Source organism: Bufo gargarizans, chromosome 8, assembly GCF_014858855.1.
Source record: "Bufo gargarizans isolate SCDJY-AF-19 chromosome 8, ASM1485885v1, whole genome shotgun sequence".
NCBI classification, from domain to species: Eukaryota; Metazoa; Chordata; class Amphibia; order Anura; family Bufonidae; genus Bufo; species Bufo gargarizans.
Window position 1 is genome coordinate 57,343,270 of NC_058087.1, and position 18,339 is coordinate 57,361,608.

Consider the following 18,339-nt stretch of genomic DNA (forward strand, 5'->3'; position numbering starts at 1 on the left):
ATAAAATGGAGATTTTACATTTTAACCCCATTGCAGCTGTGGCTAGTCTTGTCCTTTATGATGCAGCTTCCCCCCCCAAAAGCCTTTTTTTCATAGATATAGCCGTATGTAAGCTTGTTTATGTGGGACGAGTTATATTATTTAAAATAATTATTTTAAGACCTCATGCACACGATCGCAAAAAACGGATCCGCAAAAAATACTGATGATGTCCGTGCGCATTCCGTATTTTGCGGAACGGAACAGCTGGCCCCTAATATAACAGTACTATCCTTGTCCGTTATGCAGACAATAATAGGAATAGGACATGAAATAAGGACGTACGGAAACGGAATGCACACGGAGTAACTTCTTTTTTTTTGCGGACCCATTAAAATGAATGGTTCCGCATACGGTCCACAAAAAAACGGAATGGACACAGAAATAAAATACGTTCGTGTGCATGAGCCCTAAGGTATAGTACGTATAAATGATTAAAAAAAATTTGAGGGGGGGGGGGGGAGGAAGGAAAAAATTGCGGTCATGCCACTGTTTTGTATACATTTGTAAATAACACAGCTATAAGGAGTGCAGAAGTTGCAGTTGCACCTTGGTCCTTTTGAGTGAGGGGGCACTTCTGGCACATACGGTATGATGCACTGAGTAAAATAAATGGCACATGACAGATAGGAGCCCTGTTACAGATTTGAGTAAGTGTAGCAACTACCCGAATCACGTAAGCTTTTTGTTCCAATTTTAAAAGGAATGTGTCATCAGAAAGTGACCTAGTGTTTAAATCACATTTTTATGTTTAACACATTTTTAAACAGTTTTGATTATGTTATTTTTTATTTTACATCTCAATTTCCATATTTAAACAAAAAAAATGTATTCCTGCCATTTTCACACTGGCCACTAAGCCTAATAATAGGCGCCACTTTTTGGTCTGTACAGAGCACTTTACTGTAGTTATCTGCTTATCTGTCCTTCTACTCCTGCCTGTAATGATATCACCTCTGTGTACAGATATCACAGGATCCACCATTCACAATAGGTGATTGTCAGAGCTTATCTATTCTTCACTTGTACAATGACCTCTGCACAGGTCACAGAGCACAAAACTACTGCTTGAGGGTGATATACCAGCTTCAACTAACAACTGATTGAGGCCTGCTGTATATCAGCTTTCACAAATACTGCTCTTCTCTAGGGACTTTGGCACAGGGTCATTTTGAAAATGACAGGCAGAGGAAGAGGCAGGCCGTTCCGCAGGGATTGTAGGGGTCGGGCAGGTGCACCAGGCCGGAGCCTAAGTGGGAAGTTGGAGAAGGTGCGTGCGATTATGTCAAAGGACGCCCCAGAGTTGGTTGAGTGGCTCACTCAGCCTTCCGCTTCTGCACCCTCCTCATCCTCTGTATCTGCACCCTCCTCACTCTCTGCTGAGTGCACCCCCAAAGACTCCACCACCATAGCCCCTCCACTTGAGTCAGAGAAATTATTTTCCCATCCATTCCCAGACCTTACCGATGCGCAGCCATTCTTGGCATCGGATGAGGAAGCGGAGGTAGCAACGGCCACCACCCAGCGGTCTGACAACAGTACCTAGATCAGCCTAAGGAGAGTGGTACCCGCTGTTGCTGCCTACAATGAGAGCTCTAATGTCAGTGGTAGTGAAGGTGACGATGATGATGACCTGTCGATGGACGTCACGTGGGTGCCCACAAGAGAGGAAGTTCAGAGGGAGAGACAGAGCAGCAGATAGGGAGGAGAAGGAGGAGAAGCAGGCAGAACTCGCAGTGAACAGGAGGTAAAAAGCAGACTGCAAATGTATCTGGAGCGAGCAATCCACCATGCACGGTCACATCTGGTGCTCCCAGGACGCCAGCACATGGCTCCACAGTGTGGGCTTTTTTTAACGTGTCATCTGCTGACAATAGTGTTGCCATCTGCAGCCTGTGCTGTCAATGCATAAGTCGCTGCAAGCCCAACACTTACCTAAAGACGACCGCCTTAAGAAGGCACCTGGTCTCCCATCACCGAGCCCAGTAGGAGCAACGCCGTCAGAACCCACAAAGCCACACTCCCAGTGCTCCACGTCCTGCCTCTTCTCCTTCTCTCCTCCCATTTCTCCTCCACTCCACCTTCCACCGGGCCATCGTCACGTTAATCTGGCATAAGACAGGCTTTCGTGGCCCAAATGTTCGAGCGTAAAAAAAAAATGATGATGCCGGATAACCCTATTGCCCAACGGATGACCTCTGGCTTGTTGGAACTGCTAGCCTGCCAACTACTGCCATATAAATTGGTGGACTCGGAGGCCTTTCGAAAATTTGTGGCCATTGGCACACCGCAATGGAAGGTCCCCGGAAGGAAATATTTCTCCCAGAAGGGCTTCCCAGAGCTATATGGCCACGTTCAGTGGCAAGTGAATGTATGTCTGGCACACAGTGTCGGTGCCAAGATACATCTGACCACAGACACGTGGTCTAGCAAACACGGGCAGGGAAGGTACATAACTTTTACTGCCCACTGGGTGAACCTTCTGACGGCCGTCAAGCATGTAACCCGTGGCACCTGTGTGGATTTGGTGTTACCGCCACGGGCTGCATGCAGGCCTGCCTCTTCTTCTCCTTCTCCTACTCCATCCTCCGTCTCCTCCTCGGCTGACTCCTCCTTTTCCACTGCTACCGCCTCTTACGCTGCACCCCCCAAGCTCCCCAGAACCTATTCGACGTCCCAGGTGAGACGTTGCCATGCTGTGCTGCGGCTGTTGTGCCTGGAAGCCAAGAGCCACACCGGTCCTGCAATGCTTTCAGCTCTGCAGTCACAGGCCGATCAGTGGCTAACCCCCCTCCATTTAACAGGTGCCAATCTGCTGAGCGCGCTGAAACAGGGCAAAATGACACACGTGCCGTGCATGGCACCTGTCCTGAATTTAGTCGTGCAGCGATTCATTGCCAAATACCCCGGGGTCCAGGACGTCTTGCGGCAGGCCCTGGAAAATCTCTGTACATTTTAGAAGATCTTACAAAGCATGGCTCGCCTTGCTGACGTTCAGCGGCGACACCACTTGCCCGTCAGACGTCTGATTTGTGATTGCCCGACGCGCTGGAACTCCACCTTGTATATGCTTGATAGGCTGCTCCAGCAGAAACGTGCCGTTAACGACTACCTATATGAACTCTGCGGCAGGACAGGTTCTGGGGAGCTTGGTTTCTTTTCACCGCGCCAGTGGCTGCCCATGCGCGACGCATGCAGACTTCTGCGGCCATTTGATGAGCTCACCAAACTGGTCAGTCTCACCAAACTGGTCAGTGGCATCGTACCTTCGCCTTCTTTCTGGAGCGTGCATTGCGTCGTGTCATTGATCAAGCCGTCGAGGAGCAGGAGCTGGAAGATGAGGAAGTCGCAATGCTGAATGAATTTCCAGGGGGGGCTACTCCATCTGAGACAAGTCAGGAGGAGTCTGAAGAGGAGTCAGAGGAGGATAGTGCTTGGGGGGAGGAGGAGGAGAAGGAGCAAGAAGAGCAGGCTTTAAACTTTTTGGGGATCCCTGGTGTTGTCCGTGGCTGGGGGGAGGAGACCGAGGACGACATTCTCCTGGGCGATAAGCAGGAGTCAGGGCGCTCTACCGCTTCCAATTTAGTGCAAATGGGAGCCTTTATGTTCCACTGTTTGTAGAGGGACACTCGTATAAAAAGCATAAAGGCCAAGGACGAGTACTTGGTGGCAGCATACTTAGACCCCCGGTACAAACACAAAATGGCGGACATGTTACCAGCATCAGAGAGGGCTGCATTTCCATGCCTTGCTGCGAGAGGTGCTGCATTCTGCTGTTGCGGGCACTGGCAGAGAAATTTCCACCCACAGCGAAACAGGTGCGGGTACCAATCCTACCGCGCCTGCATAAAGAGGGTGGTTTGAAGATGTGTTTGTCACTTCGGATATGAGATCATTCTTGCAGCCAACCCATCGACAGCCGCTCTACGGATCCAGCCTCAGGGAACGCCTAGACCGACAGGTGTCCGACTACATCAGGTTAATGGCCGATGTGGACGCTCTGAGAAGCGAGGAACCCCTGGACTACTGGGTGTGCAGGCTTGACCTGTGGCCAGGGCTGGCACAATTTGCCATGGAACTCTTGGCTTTCTCATCGTCAAGTGTCCTGTCCGAAAGGACGTTCAGCACAGCAGGGGGGGATCGTGACCAATAAGCGCACTCGCCTAGCTCACGACACTGTGGACTACCTCACATTTTTTTTAATGAATGAGGCATGGATCTCAGAGGAATTCAACACCGGTGATGACCACGTGTAATTGAATTTCCTCATGCCAGCCCACACATATCCGCCACAACCCAGAACAAAGAATGGTCCCTGCCTTATGTATATACAGTGGCATAAAAGGCCTTTTATGTCAGGTGAATGCCTATTGCCTAATTTTTGGGGCCTGTACTGGCCGACAGTTACATACTTATCCTGTGACTGCCTAATGTACCTTCAGCCACAGAATCCAAAGTTCTTTGCTGTCAGGTGAATGTCTATTTCCAAATTTTGGGGGCCTGTACTGGCCTACAAGTTGCATATTTATCCTGTGACTGCCTAATGTACCTTCAGCCACAGAATCCAAAGTTCTTTGCTGTCAGGTGAATGCCTATTGCCTAATTTTTGGGGCCTGTACTGGCCGACAGTTAATTTTTTTTATCTCTAGCGACATAATCACATCCTTGTCTCACTCCTCTGCCTCTCATTATGGTGGAGTATGAACCGCATTCACCATAAGGACCTTCTAATGTCACAGAGTCATGTGACTGTGCCTCCCACCCCGTACTTTGCCCCTCACCCCGTACTGTGCCCCCTTATACCCTGCATTGTGCCCTCTTACCACACCCTGTGCAGTGCCCCTAGTCATTCCCTGTACTGTGCCCTCTTATACCCTTTTATCCGGTCACGGTATGGTGGTGTTATCCGGTCAGTGTATGGCGGTGGTATCCAATAACTGGATGTCCATAACTGTATCCCTTGCCTGGCCCACGCCATCCTTTTTTAGACCTGTCCAGTGTCGGACTGGGGTACCTAGGGCCCACCAGTAAAATTTATTTTGGGGGCCCACCATATGGATACATTCAAATATAATAAATAATCTAACAAGTTTTTTATATGAACATCGGCTGGTTGAAGTGCTGTACATTGAATATATGTATGAAATCCAGTAAGTCTACTGTGTTATATGCCATTTGTGAAGGGGGTGGGAGACTAGGGGCCCACTTTGCTCAGGGGCCCACCGGGGAATTCCCCTGTACCCCTGTGGGCCAGTCCGAGCCTGGACCTATCACGATCGGCGTAACTGTCACATACGTGACACGGAGGGAGGAAAGGAGGGAGGCCCTGCCCTAGTGAGAGGGAAGGTGGTGACCCCTGACTCACCTTGCGTCTGGCACCTGGCTGCCCTGTCGTCCCTAGACGGGTTCCTCACCCGTACGCCGATCACGTGCCTAAAACCCTGGCTTTCCCTAGGATGAGCCCTAGATAGTGAACAGGGCGGTGGGAACACTAGTCCGCACCACTAGCTCTAGAGGAAAACACCAAGGGGAGGACAGACAATACAAACAAAACATATAATCCCAGGTGGGCAACAACAGGAGACAACAAAAGCCCAACAGGGATCCGGAGGGTAGCACTCTGGAACAACAACCAGATTCTCAGCTCCAGTGGGTCAGCATAGATGTCCAGGCAGGAAGCTCTATAACTGGCAACAAGAGAAGTGTGAGAGGAGAATATAAGGAGTTTGGGAGTGGCAGACAAGAAACAGCTGAGGAGGAGAAGCTACGGATCCCTGAGTGAGACAAAAAGGATAGCAAGGCAAACACAGAAAACAAACACTAAGAAACACCATGATCTTTAGACATAGAGCGCGCAGCCACCCGCTGCGACTTCCTGACCCCGGGTATAACGGAGTCAGACGTGGCTCTTGACACCCTCGTGACAGTACCCCCCCTTTCACGAGGGGCCTCCGGACACTCAGGACCAGGTCTCTCCGGATGAGAGACATGGAAAGCCTGAATCAACCTGTTGGCGTTTACCTCTGACGCTGGAACCCACATTCTTTCCTCGGGACCGTAACCCCTCCAATGCACCAGATACTGAAGAGAGCGGCGGACCCGACGAGAATCAACAATTCTGGATATTTGAAACTCCAGATTACCATCCACAACAACAGGAGGAGGTGGCAGCGGTGATGGTTCTAGAGGTGGAACATACTTCTTGAGCAACGACTTATGGAAGACGTTATGGATCTTAAAAGTCTGAGGTAGCTCCAGGCGAAAAGCCACAGGGTTAATGACGGCTACAATTTTATAAGGACCAATGAACCTAGGACCCAGTTTCCAAGAGGGAACCTTCAACTTAATATTCCTAGTAGACAACCACACATAGTCATTCACTCCTAGGTCCGGACCTGGCGACCGTTTCTTATCGGCCATGCATTTGTATTTACCACTCATATTTTTCAAGTTAGCTTGCACCTTCTGCCATACCGATGAAAGAGATGAAGAAAACCGTTCCTCTTCGGGAACCCCAGAAGACCCCACCTCTTTGAAAGTACAAAATTGGGGATGAAAACCGTATGCACCAAGAAATGGTGACTTGCCAGTGGATTCCTGACGGCGATTATTTATGGCAAACTCGGCTAACGGTAAATATGATGACCACACCTCTTGGTTTTCAGACGCAAAACACCTTAAATATGTTTCTAGGTTTTGGTTGGTACGCTCAGTCTGTCCATTCGACTGAGGATGGAAAGCTGAGGAAAAGGATAAGTGTACCCCTAAACGGGTACAAAAAGCTTTCCAAAACTTAGAAATAAACTGGGTTCCCCGATCCGAAACCACATCGGAAGGGACCCCGTGAAGCTTCACGATTTCACTGATAAACACCTGAGCAAGAGTCTTAGCATTAGGAAGTGCGGGTAGCGCAATAAAGTGTACCATTTTGCTAAACCTGTCTACTACTACCAAGATAACTGTTTTACCCGCAGACAAAGGTAAGTCAGTGATGAAATCCATTGATAGATGTGTCCATGGTCTATTGGGGATGAAAAGTGGCAATAAAGACCCTGCTGGACGTGTATGAGAGACTTTCGCGCGTGCACAAGTAGAACAAGTAGACACGAAATCTATTACATCCTGACGCAACCTTGGCCACCAAAAACGACGAGACAATAGCTCCAAGGTTGCTTTACTACCTGGGTGCCCAGCAAGTGCCGAATTATGATGTTCCTTCAATAACTCAAGACGCAGGTTTAACGGTACAAACAATTTCTCTGAGGGGCAAGAGGCCGGGGCGTCCCCCTGGGCCTCTAACACCTTTCCCTCTAGAACAGAGTGTACAGCCGAGACAACCACTCCTCTTTGTAAAATAGGTACCGGATCACTAACATTACCCCCTCCAGGGAAACTACGAGACAATGCGTCTGCCTTGGTATTTTTTGCCCCAGGACGATAGGTGATTACAAAGTTAAATCTGGTAAAGAATAGCGACCACCTAGCTTGTCTAGGGGTGAGACGCTTAGCCGATTCTAGGTACAGAAGGTTTTTGTGATCCGTAATTACCGTGACGGGGTGGATTGCTCCCTCTAAGAAGTGACGCCACTCTTCAAACGCCAGTTTAATCGCCAACAGTTCCCTATTTCCAATATCATAGTTCTTTTCTGCTGCAGATAATTTTTTGGAAAAGAAAGCGCAAGGACGCCATTTGCCAGGAGACGGACCCTGAGACAATACAGCCCCCACTCCCACCTCCGACGCATCAACTTCAACAATAAAAGGCTGGGAGACATCAGGTTGAATTAGAACAGGTGCCGAGGTAAATCTCTCTTTTAGAGAGGAAAATGCAATTTTAGCGGTGTCAGACCATTTAGAAAAATCAGTCCCCTTCCTAGTCATGTCAGTAAGGGGTTTAACGATCACTGAATAATTTTTAATAAACTTTCTGTAGAAATTTGCGAAACCCAAAAACCGTTGTAGAGCTTTAAGGTTCTCAGGAAGATCCCAATCTAAAATTGCCTGGACCTTCCCAGGATCCATACGGAAACCTGAAGCAGATAATAGATATCCCAGGAATTGTATTTCCTGAACGGCGAAGACACATTTTTCAATTTTCGCATATAATTTATTCGTCCGTAGGACCTGCAGTACTTGCCTGACATGTACTTCATGTGTTTTCAGATCAGCCGAATAAATTAAGATATCATCTAGGTATATGACTACAAACCTGCCGATGAGATGACTAAAAATATCATTAACGAAATGTTGGAAGACAGCAGGGGCATTGGTCAGACCGAAAGGCATGACTAAATTTTCGTAATGCCCCTCAGGGGTGTTAAAAGCTGTCTTCCACTCATCCCCTTCCTTGATACGAATCAGATTGTAGGCCCCCCTAAGATCAAGTTTGGAGAACCACCTAGCACCCGCAATCTGATTAAAAAGGTCAGGAATGAGAGGAAGAGGGTATGGGTCTCGGACGGTTATCCGGTTTAGCTCACGGAAATCTAGGCAAGGACGCAGGCCCCCATCTTTCTTTTTAACAAAGAAAAACCCTGCAGCCACGGGTGAAGAAGAGGGTCTGATGTGTCCCTTGGCCAGACTCTCGGAGATATAATCTTTCATGGCTTGTCTCTCGGGACCCGAAAGATTATACAACCTGGACTTGGGTAATTTTGCACCGGGAATCAGGTTAACCGGGCAATCATAAGGACGATGAGGTGGTAGCTTCTGACAACCCTTTTCAGAAAAAACGTCCTCAAAGTCCGAAATAAATGTAGGTAGGGAAGCTATGGAGGCGATTAAGCAATTGTTATTTAAGCAATTCTCTCTGCAATGCTCACTCCACTCCAATATCTCCCTGGCCTGCCAATCCACCACTGGATTGTGCGCTACCAACCAGGGAAGACCCAATACCACAGGAGAGGGAAGGCCCTCCAGAACGTAACATGAAAGACGCTCCTTATGGTGGTCCCCTACCCGAAGATGTAAGTTATGGACAACGTGAGTGAGGTTTCTCTGAGACAGAGGAGCAGAGTCAATAGCGAATATGGGAATGGGTCTCTGCAGCGTACAGAGAGACAAACCCATAGTGCGGGCAAAATGGGCATCTATCAAATTTACCCCTGCACCACTGTCTAGAAAAAAAGAAATAGACTCCGTCTTAACACCAAAAACAATAACCGCTGGCAACACAAATTGAGATGTTCGTATGGAGGAAACGTATACCCCCCGGCTGACATCCTCCGCACAGCCTGGGGTTAGTAGTTTTCCGACGGTCTTTTGTTTTTGGGAAAGGAGGGACAGACATTAATGAAATGACCCTTCCCCCCACAGAAAAAACAAGCCCCCCACCTACGGCGAACCTCAGGAGGACGGACCTGACGAGAAGTTCCTCCTAGCTGCATAGGCTCATCCAAGTCCGTACAGACTAACTGCTGCTTGGGAGAGGTTACCGATTGCTCAGGAATTTTCGATCTCTCCCTAAGACGTCTATCTATCCTGATAGAGAGGGACATAACAGCATCAAGGGAAAGGGGGGTCTCATACAGCGCCAGCGCATCCTTAACCCTTTCAGATAACCCAGAGCAGAACTGACTCCTGAGAGCCGGGTCGTTCCACTGAGTATCCGTAGCCCACCTGCGGAACTCTGAGCAATATTCCTCTGCTGGCCGATCTCCCTGTAGGAGTCTCCGTAACTTCGACTCAGCCAGGGCGACACGGTCAGGGTCATCATATATGAGACCCAAAGCCCCAAAAAATCCCTCCACTGACCGGAGAGCCTGGGAACCAGGGGGTAACGAGAACGCCCAGGATTGCGGGTCCCCCTGAAGCAGGGAAATAACAATCCCCACCCGCTGTTCTTCATTACCTGAGGAGTAAGGGCGCAGCTTAAAATATAATTTGCAGGCCTCACGGAACAACACAAATTTGTCCCTTCCCCCAGAGAATCTGTCAGGAAGAACAACCTTGGGTTCTGTAACAACCTGGTTACCCATAGCAACCGCTGGGCTTACGGTCTGCTGCATTTGCTGCTGCTGTTGGAGGACAGACGCCTTCAATCCTGCCACCTCCAAAGACAGGCCTTGAAGCTGTTTTGCCAAAGCAGCAATAGGATCCATATTGGATTCTAAGTAGAGAAAAAAAAATTAAATATATATATATTATTTTATTTTTTTTTCTCAAAAAATAAGGGCCAGTTATAATATCACGATCGGCGTAACTGTCACATACGTGACACGGAGGGAGGAAAGGAGGGAGGCCCTGCCCTAGTGAGAGGGAAGGTGGTGACCCCTGACTCACCTTGCGTCTGGCACCTGGCTGCCCTGTCGTCCCTAGACGGGTTCCTCACCCGTACGCCGATCACGTGCCTAAAACCCTGGCTTTCCCTAGGATGAGCCCTAGATAGTGAACAGGGCGGTGGGAACACTAGTCCGCACCACTAGCTCTAGAGGAAAACACCAAGGGGAGGACAGACAATACAAACAAAACATATAATCCCAGGTGGGCAACAACAGGAGACAACAAAAGCCCAACAGGGATCCGGAGGGTAGCACTCTGGAACAACAACCAGATTCTCAGCTCCAGTGGGTCAGCATAGATGTCCAGGCAGGAAGCTCTATAACTGGCAACAAGAGAAGTGTGAGAGGAGAATATAAGGAGTTTGGGAGTGGCAGACAAGAAACAGCTGAGGAGGAGAAGCTACGGATCCCTGAGTGAGACAAAAAGGATAGCAAGGCAAACACAGAAAACAAACACTAAGAAACACCATGATCTTTAGACATAGAGCGCGCAGCCACCCGCTGCGACTTCCTGACCCCGGGTATAACGGAGTCAGACGTGGCTCTTGACACCCTCGTGACAGGACCTGACATGAGCAGGAAAAATATGCAGATTGCGGTGCTAAGGACCTTTGCGCCACAATCTGTGTCAGAAATACGCCTAACATAGATGTATTTCTATATAATAATTATTCGGGGGTAGGGCTAATATCTTTATATTTTATAGATTCTAGTGTATTATACTGTGCCCTGTATTTCCCAGTAGAAAATGATCCTTGGGAAACACAGTCCTCATCCCTGACCACCAGGACCAGGTAGCGCTCTGTCAGTACATGGTGGCCTCCCCTCTCCCCCACGCTGCTCCGCTGTGTACTGGTGCTTATTCTGACACCAGGGCTGGGCTCCCATCCTATTTTTGCCATCCATTTAATGCATACCAAAAATGTATGCTTTAACAGATACCGCAGACTGATGCCGTACAGTGGCGTCCGTTCACCATACAGTTCCATGGTAGAAAAAAATGTACGTTAACGTATACATTTTTTTAATGGACTCTGCAGGATACAAAAACCGATGTTCGTCCATCACTACACATACCCTTGGCAGTCATGTGCCATTCATACACACATCATCACCAAAGCCACTGATGTCCTACAGATGTCCTTTTGAAATCACACCACAGAGTATAGACTATATGGTATCCCCTTTAGCATTTGAGTAATGTCTAAGGCTCTGTTCACACCATCATTGTGGCTTCCACTCCAATGCTTTGTTGGATTGGTTGATTGGTAATGGAGTCCTTCTGGTTCCACTGAGGTGTCCGACATTTTGAGGGGGAAATAAAATGCATGCAGTACTTTTTTTCCTATCAAAAACAACTACATTTATGTCAAAAGCTCTGACAGAAGTAGACATTACATCCTGGGTCAGGGTTTAATCTTAAGGGCTAGTCTGGAGACTGCAGCTGCCAAGTTGTATGACCAATAGATACTGTAACCACCAAGTTGTGTGTCCATTACACACTGTAACCACCAAGCTGTGTTTGTTCCCATTAGAAACTGTAAATACCAAGCTGTGTGCCCATTAGAGACTACAATGACCAAGCTGTGTGCCCATTAGAGACTATAATGACCAAGCTGTGTGCTCATTAGAAATGGTAAACGTCATGCTGTTTGCCCAATAGAGACTGTAGATAACAAGCTGTGTGCCCAGTAGAGGCTGTAACCACCAAGTTGTGTGCCCATTAGAAACTTTAAATGCCAAGTTGTGAGCCCATTAAAGACTGGAGCTGCCAAGTTGTGTGCCCATTATAGACTGTAACCAACAAGCTGTGTGTCTATTAGAGACTGTAACCAACAAGCTGTGTGTCTATTAGAGATTGTAACCAACAAGCTGTGTGTCTATTAGAGACTGTTTGCCTATTAGAGACTGGAGATGCCAAGCTGTGTGCCCAATAGAGACTGGAGCCACCAAGCTGTGTGCCCAATAGAGGCTGTAACCACCAAGCTGTGTGCCCAATAGAGGCTGTAACCACCAAGCTGTGTGCCCATTACAAACTGTAAATGCCAAGCTGTGTGCCCAATAGAGACTGGAGCCACCAAGCTGTGTGTCTTTTAGAGACTATAACCACCACATTTTATTTCCGATAGAGACTGGAGCCGCCAAGCTGTGTGCCCGATTGGGACTTTAACCACCAGGCTCGGTGCCACTGTTTGTATTACACTTGGTGCCCATTCTGTTTTCATTTGAGTTGTGCTGTGTCTGTCTCTATTACTGCGCCATCCTTGAGTGCATACCGACTCAGGGCCAAGGGCCACACTCTAAAAACTGACCCTCTTACAAACCTGCAGACAGGTTCTCTTTCAGAAACTTTCTCCAAAGACCGAAAAGAGTTATTTTTTTCCGTAGCATTGCTCATCTCCAAATTCACACTAGAAGGTGACATTTGCTGAAATCATTTGTCCCCGCCTGTTACATTAGCCTCCCACATTAACACTAGTGTTTATTTATGGCTGCTGCGAAAATCCTTCCAATTCTTTCACAATTTACTTACAGGTAGGACCAGCGCGGAGCATGTTCCCCTCTTCTCTTTGAGCAGGATACGGTTTTGGAGGCAGCAGGTTCACAGCAACGATACCGTTCATGTGAAGTCATTATCACCTCTCGGTGCAGATCTTCCTCAGCATTAATTACAATGAATATATACGGTTATGTGAAGACTGGCATTAACCACCTCACATCTAACCACTAGAGATCTAGCGGGATCCGTGATGACGTCACCACGTTGGCTGGCGTGGTGATGTCATACGTCACCGCGCACGGGATTTTGCGCAGGATATTCAATTAAGATGGCGGCGGTTGGCTCTTCGTGCCCAAATGGATGAGGTAATTATTATTAATTTTTTTAAGCGCCATTTCAGGGAAAATTGATTCACTACCATGAAGCACAAGGAAATTCGGCTCTGCGGCGAATTGAATTTTCCATGAAATTCGGATCAAAGTCAACTTTGTTCAACGCCATACACACAGAAATCCTAGCTCTGTAGACGCTTGCCTTTACGTGTCATATACTGACATTGAGCTATATATTTCTTTCACCTTCATTCTCACCCAAAGAAAAAAGTTAAAAAAAATCTGCCGCTTTCTTGACATCTGTTGATGGTTTAGGCCCTCGTGGATTCATTTGCATGTGATTTATCTGCAATACCGGGTACAACCTATGGGTAGGATAGGAAATGTTTTTGGGAAACAAGCAGACCCTTTTGCCTGATCTCAATCAAACCCATAAAGTTACTACATTATGGTGAAATCATCCAGATTTGGCACTACACTTCTGCACCGCACGTACCTGGACCTGGTTCCTGATTGGGTCTTTCTGCCATATAGGAAAATAAAGGGCATCTTTCAACAGGATCGACCCTATTAAAGCAGCCATAAGGCCTGATAGGTGTAACCCTGCTGATTAAGTATATACCTTTACTCCCATGATCCGTTGCTGCATTTAGGAAAAATAACTGTTGTTTTTAAAATATTAGGGATTAAGTGCACTGAGGGCGGGCCCTAGCCTGCTAATGCACCTTAGCTCCTCCGCTCTGCTTTCCTGGACCTTCCCCCTTCCATCTGGTTGCCTGACCCTATCGACCAAGTAAAGTGGTAGAGTTCAGGTAAGCAGAGCGGAGGAGCTAAGGTGCATCAGCCGGCTAGGGCCCTCTTTCGGTGCACTTAAGGCTTAATTTGTAAATTTAAAACACTTTTATTCTCGAAATGCAGCAGCAGATTGGGGGGAAGGAAAGTTTGTTTCTAATTATCGGGATCACCTTTATCAACCATTATTGCTGGTTTAATAGGGTTGTCCTGCTGAAAGATGTTCTTTAAAGGGGTTGTCCAGTTTTATGATATTGATGACCTGTCCTCAGGATGGTTCATCAATATCAGGTTGGCTGGGGTCCGACTCCCGGCATCCCCACCGATCAGCTGTTTGAAGAGGCCTTGGAACTCCGGTGAGTGCTACAGCATCTTTCTTGGCTAGTGACATCATGTTCTTCAGTCACATGGTCTAGGCGCAGCTAGGTTTAAAGGGGTTCTGCAGTTTGTTTAAACTGATGATCTATCCTCTGGATAGATCAGCATCTGATCGGCGGGGGTCCTACACCAGGGACCCCCGCCGATCAGCTGTTTGAGAAGGCTGCAGCGCCTCGGCCTTCTCACTGTTTACCGCCGGCCCAGTGACATCACGACTAGTATCAAATTGCCTGGGCGGGGCTAAGCTCTGTTCACTTGAATGGAGCCTATCCCCGCCCACGCTAGTTGATACTAGTCGTGACGTCACTGGGCCGGTGGTAAACAGTGAGAAGGCTGCGGCGCTGCTGGAGCGCCGCTGCCTTCTCAAACAGCTGACGGGCGGGAGTCCCGGGGGTCGGACCCCCGCCGATCAGATGCTGATGATCTATCCAGAGGATAGATCATCAGTTTAAACAAAGTGCAGAACCCCTTTAAGTGAATAGGCTTGAGCTGCAATACCAAGCACAGCCGATATCCTATGTGCGCTGTGCTTGGTATACTTGGTTTAATATAAGCCACTGAATTTTTCAATAAAATGTACCTGTATAGTGCCACCTGTTGTTTGTTCTTTTCCTTATTTCTTGTGGTCGCACATGCTCAGTTTAAATCTTCAACTGCTACCAGCCATATCTTCTGTTAGGGGCTGTGACAGTTACAGGGAAAGAGCTGCAGCAGAAAGGACACACCCCCTAGAAGAGACACACGCACACCCTCAGCTGCAGCAGAAAGGACACACCTCTAAGCTGCCAGTCTGAAATAAATCTAGCAAAACAAGTGGAGCAATGAATGGGGAGATCTCTGGATCCATGTGAGGTACAGGGTTGGTTCTAGCTTTGTTAGAAAGATGTTGGCATGTACTGTAAGATTAAAAAATTTCATTTTTTTTCCATCAATCATGGCATAATTCCTTTAAGTGAGGTAAACGGAGTCTAAAGGATTTATCTTTGGACTCCGCTTGAGCTGATTTCCGCTCATTTCCATCTTTTTTGGGCCAGATAAAATAGTATGGCAAATTAAATACACGGACTGTAATAAAGACATGTGCATGAGGCCCAGCAGTGACCATTACATCACTGATCTCTGTCATCTGTGTAGATAGAGACGCAGAGGAGACACGCATGATGTCTTCCCTGCTACACTGATCAACCAGTAAGACTATAGGGGGCATTTATATCTATTGTGCTGTATTCTCTGTCTGACTTTGGTTTCTTGTTTTGCGCCACATTTTGGAGATGGCACACGGGTTTAATAATTTCTTCCTGTTTAAGTGACCGTACGCCGGGGGGTTACCTGACGTACTTTGCAACCAGCTGCGACATTTATCATGGTCACACATCAGAAATGCACCCTAAAAGGGATCTTCTCATTTAACTTCTGAAAGTGTCATGGGAAGAGAAATGCAAGATTTGGGGTAAATTGTGGCATGCGCCAAAATATGAGACGATTTAAAGCCCCCAAAACTTCTGTAACAGCCTTCAGGAACGTCCTGCGTATGGCATAGAAAGCCCTATTTGATTATTTTCTCCTATATTTACATGTCTGCATCACCGTAAAATTCGGATCGGGTGATGACACAATGTCATTGGCGTATCCGCAGCTACACTGAAAGCTGTCATGTATTTGTATAATATAGGAGGAGATTTACAAAAGTGTCTAGACTGTGAAAAGATGAGCATCCGGGTAGAAGACGCAGACATCCACTAAGCAAACAGGGGGAACGCAGGCTGCTGCAGCCATGGAGGACGCTCCCACCAGCTAAAAGCACATATTTATTCAGTGGTTAGACTTCTACTCCAGATTAGACATTAACCACAGACTTATATAGAGAAGATGGGGCACCAAAGATTACAATAGGAACAACACCTCACACCCCTAGACAATTGGGGCAGATAGACATGAGAAGAAGATCCCAACGTAGGAACTTCTCATTCCCACCACCCTTTTATGGTCTACTTGGTCGGGACTTCCATTCTCCAGGGGTCCCTTAGCAGCAACATGGTTTGCTTCTCTGATATGTATGCCCTGTTGATGGATCCCATTCTTCTCTATGGCGCCTTCGCAAGGCCGGACTGGCCCACCAGAGTACCAGAGGATCTGCGACAATAATGGAGCCCTGATAAAACAGGGCCTTTAAGGTCTTTTATACATAGAGAGTGGGCGCTCAGAATTATTTCCTCTGGTGGGCTCAAGGGACGTCAGTCCGACGCTGCACCTCGGACACAGCCATACTGACTGAACTAATACAAGCTGATGTCATTATGCATTACTTTTTAATTTCCCCTCCCCCACCCATTATTAAGGGGGATGTCCCAAGTTGCCGTTTCCACAGTGAGATGGGACTGCCCTAGGTGGCAAGGTTCACCGAAACACCCAAGTGGGCAGGTGCTCCGCTTTTTCTGTAAGGGTACTTTCACACTAGCGTTTTTCTTTTCCGGCACTGAGTTCCGTCCTAGGGGCTCTATACCCGAAAAGAACTGATCAGGCATATCCCCATGCATTCTGAATGGAGAGAAATCCGTTCAGGATGCATCAGGACGTCTTCAGTTCAGTCTTTTTGACTGTTCAAGACGGAGATAATACCGCAGCATGCTATGGTTTTCTCTCCGGCCCAAAAAACGGAACACTTGCCTGAATGCCGAATCCGGCATTTTTTTTCCATAGGAATGTATTAGTGCCAGATCCGGCATTCGAAATACCGGAATGCCGCATACATCCTTCCGGCCTGCGCATGCGCAGACCGAAAAAAATGTGAAGCGAATAAATGCTGGATCCGTTTTTCCGGATGACACAGGAAAGACGGATCCGGTATTGCAATCCATTTTTCTGACTGATCAGGCATTTTTCAGACTGATCAGGATCCTCATCAGTCTTAGGCTGGTTTTACATGGGCGCTGCGGGAAAATGTGCGGGTGCGTTGCGGGAACACGTGCGATTTTTCCACGCAAGTGCAAAACATTGTAATGCGTTTTGCACGCGCGTGAGAAAAATCGCACATGTTTGGTACCCAAACCCGAACTTCTTCACAGAAGTTCGGGCTTGGGATCGGCGTTCTGTAGATTCTATTATTTTCCCTTATAACATGGTTATAAGGGGAAATAATATTCAACAACTTAGACAGCACTCCAATTTTTGCTTAAGTAATTTTTATTTGCTTAGCCGGACATAGTGGTCCTTTTCGTGACAACGTTTCGGGCAGAAAGAATGCCCTTTATCAGGCTAGTCGTATGCACATGAGGTTGTGGATGGCCGGCCACGACGTGCACCCTAACCGGTCAGAATAGATAGAGTGCTGTGATCACTATGAGATTCCAATAATAAGGGAAAATAATAACATTCTGAATACAGAATGCATAGTAAAATAGCGCTGGAGGGGTTAAAAAAAAATTAAAAATAATTTAACTCACCTTAATCCACTTGATCGCGCAACCGGCATCTCCTTCTATCTTTATCTTAGCTGTGTGCAGTAACAGGACCTGTGGTGACGTCACTCCGGTCATCCCATAATCCATCACATGATATTTTACCATAGTGATGGATCATGTGATGGACCATGTGATGACCGGAGTGACGTCACCACAGGTCCTGTTACTGCACACAGCAAAGATAAAGATAGAAGAAGATGCCGGTTGCGCGATCAAGTGGATTAAGGTGAGTTAAATTTTTATTTTTTTAACCCCTCCAGCGCTATTGTACTATGCATTCTGTATTCAGAATGCTATTATTTTCCCTTATAACCATGTTATAAGGGAAAATAATAATGATCTGGTCTCCATCCCGATCGTCTCCTAGCAACCGTGCGTGAAAATCAGCACCGCATCCTGCACTTGCTTGAGGATGCTTGCGATTTTCACTCAACCCCATTCATTTCTATGGGGCCTGCATTACGTGAAAAACACACAATATTGAGCATGCTGCGATTTTCAAGCAACGCAGTGATGCGTGAAAATCACCGCTCATGTGCACAGCCCCATAGAAATGA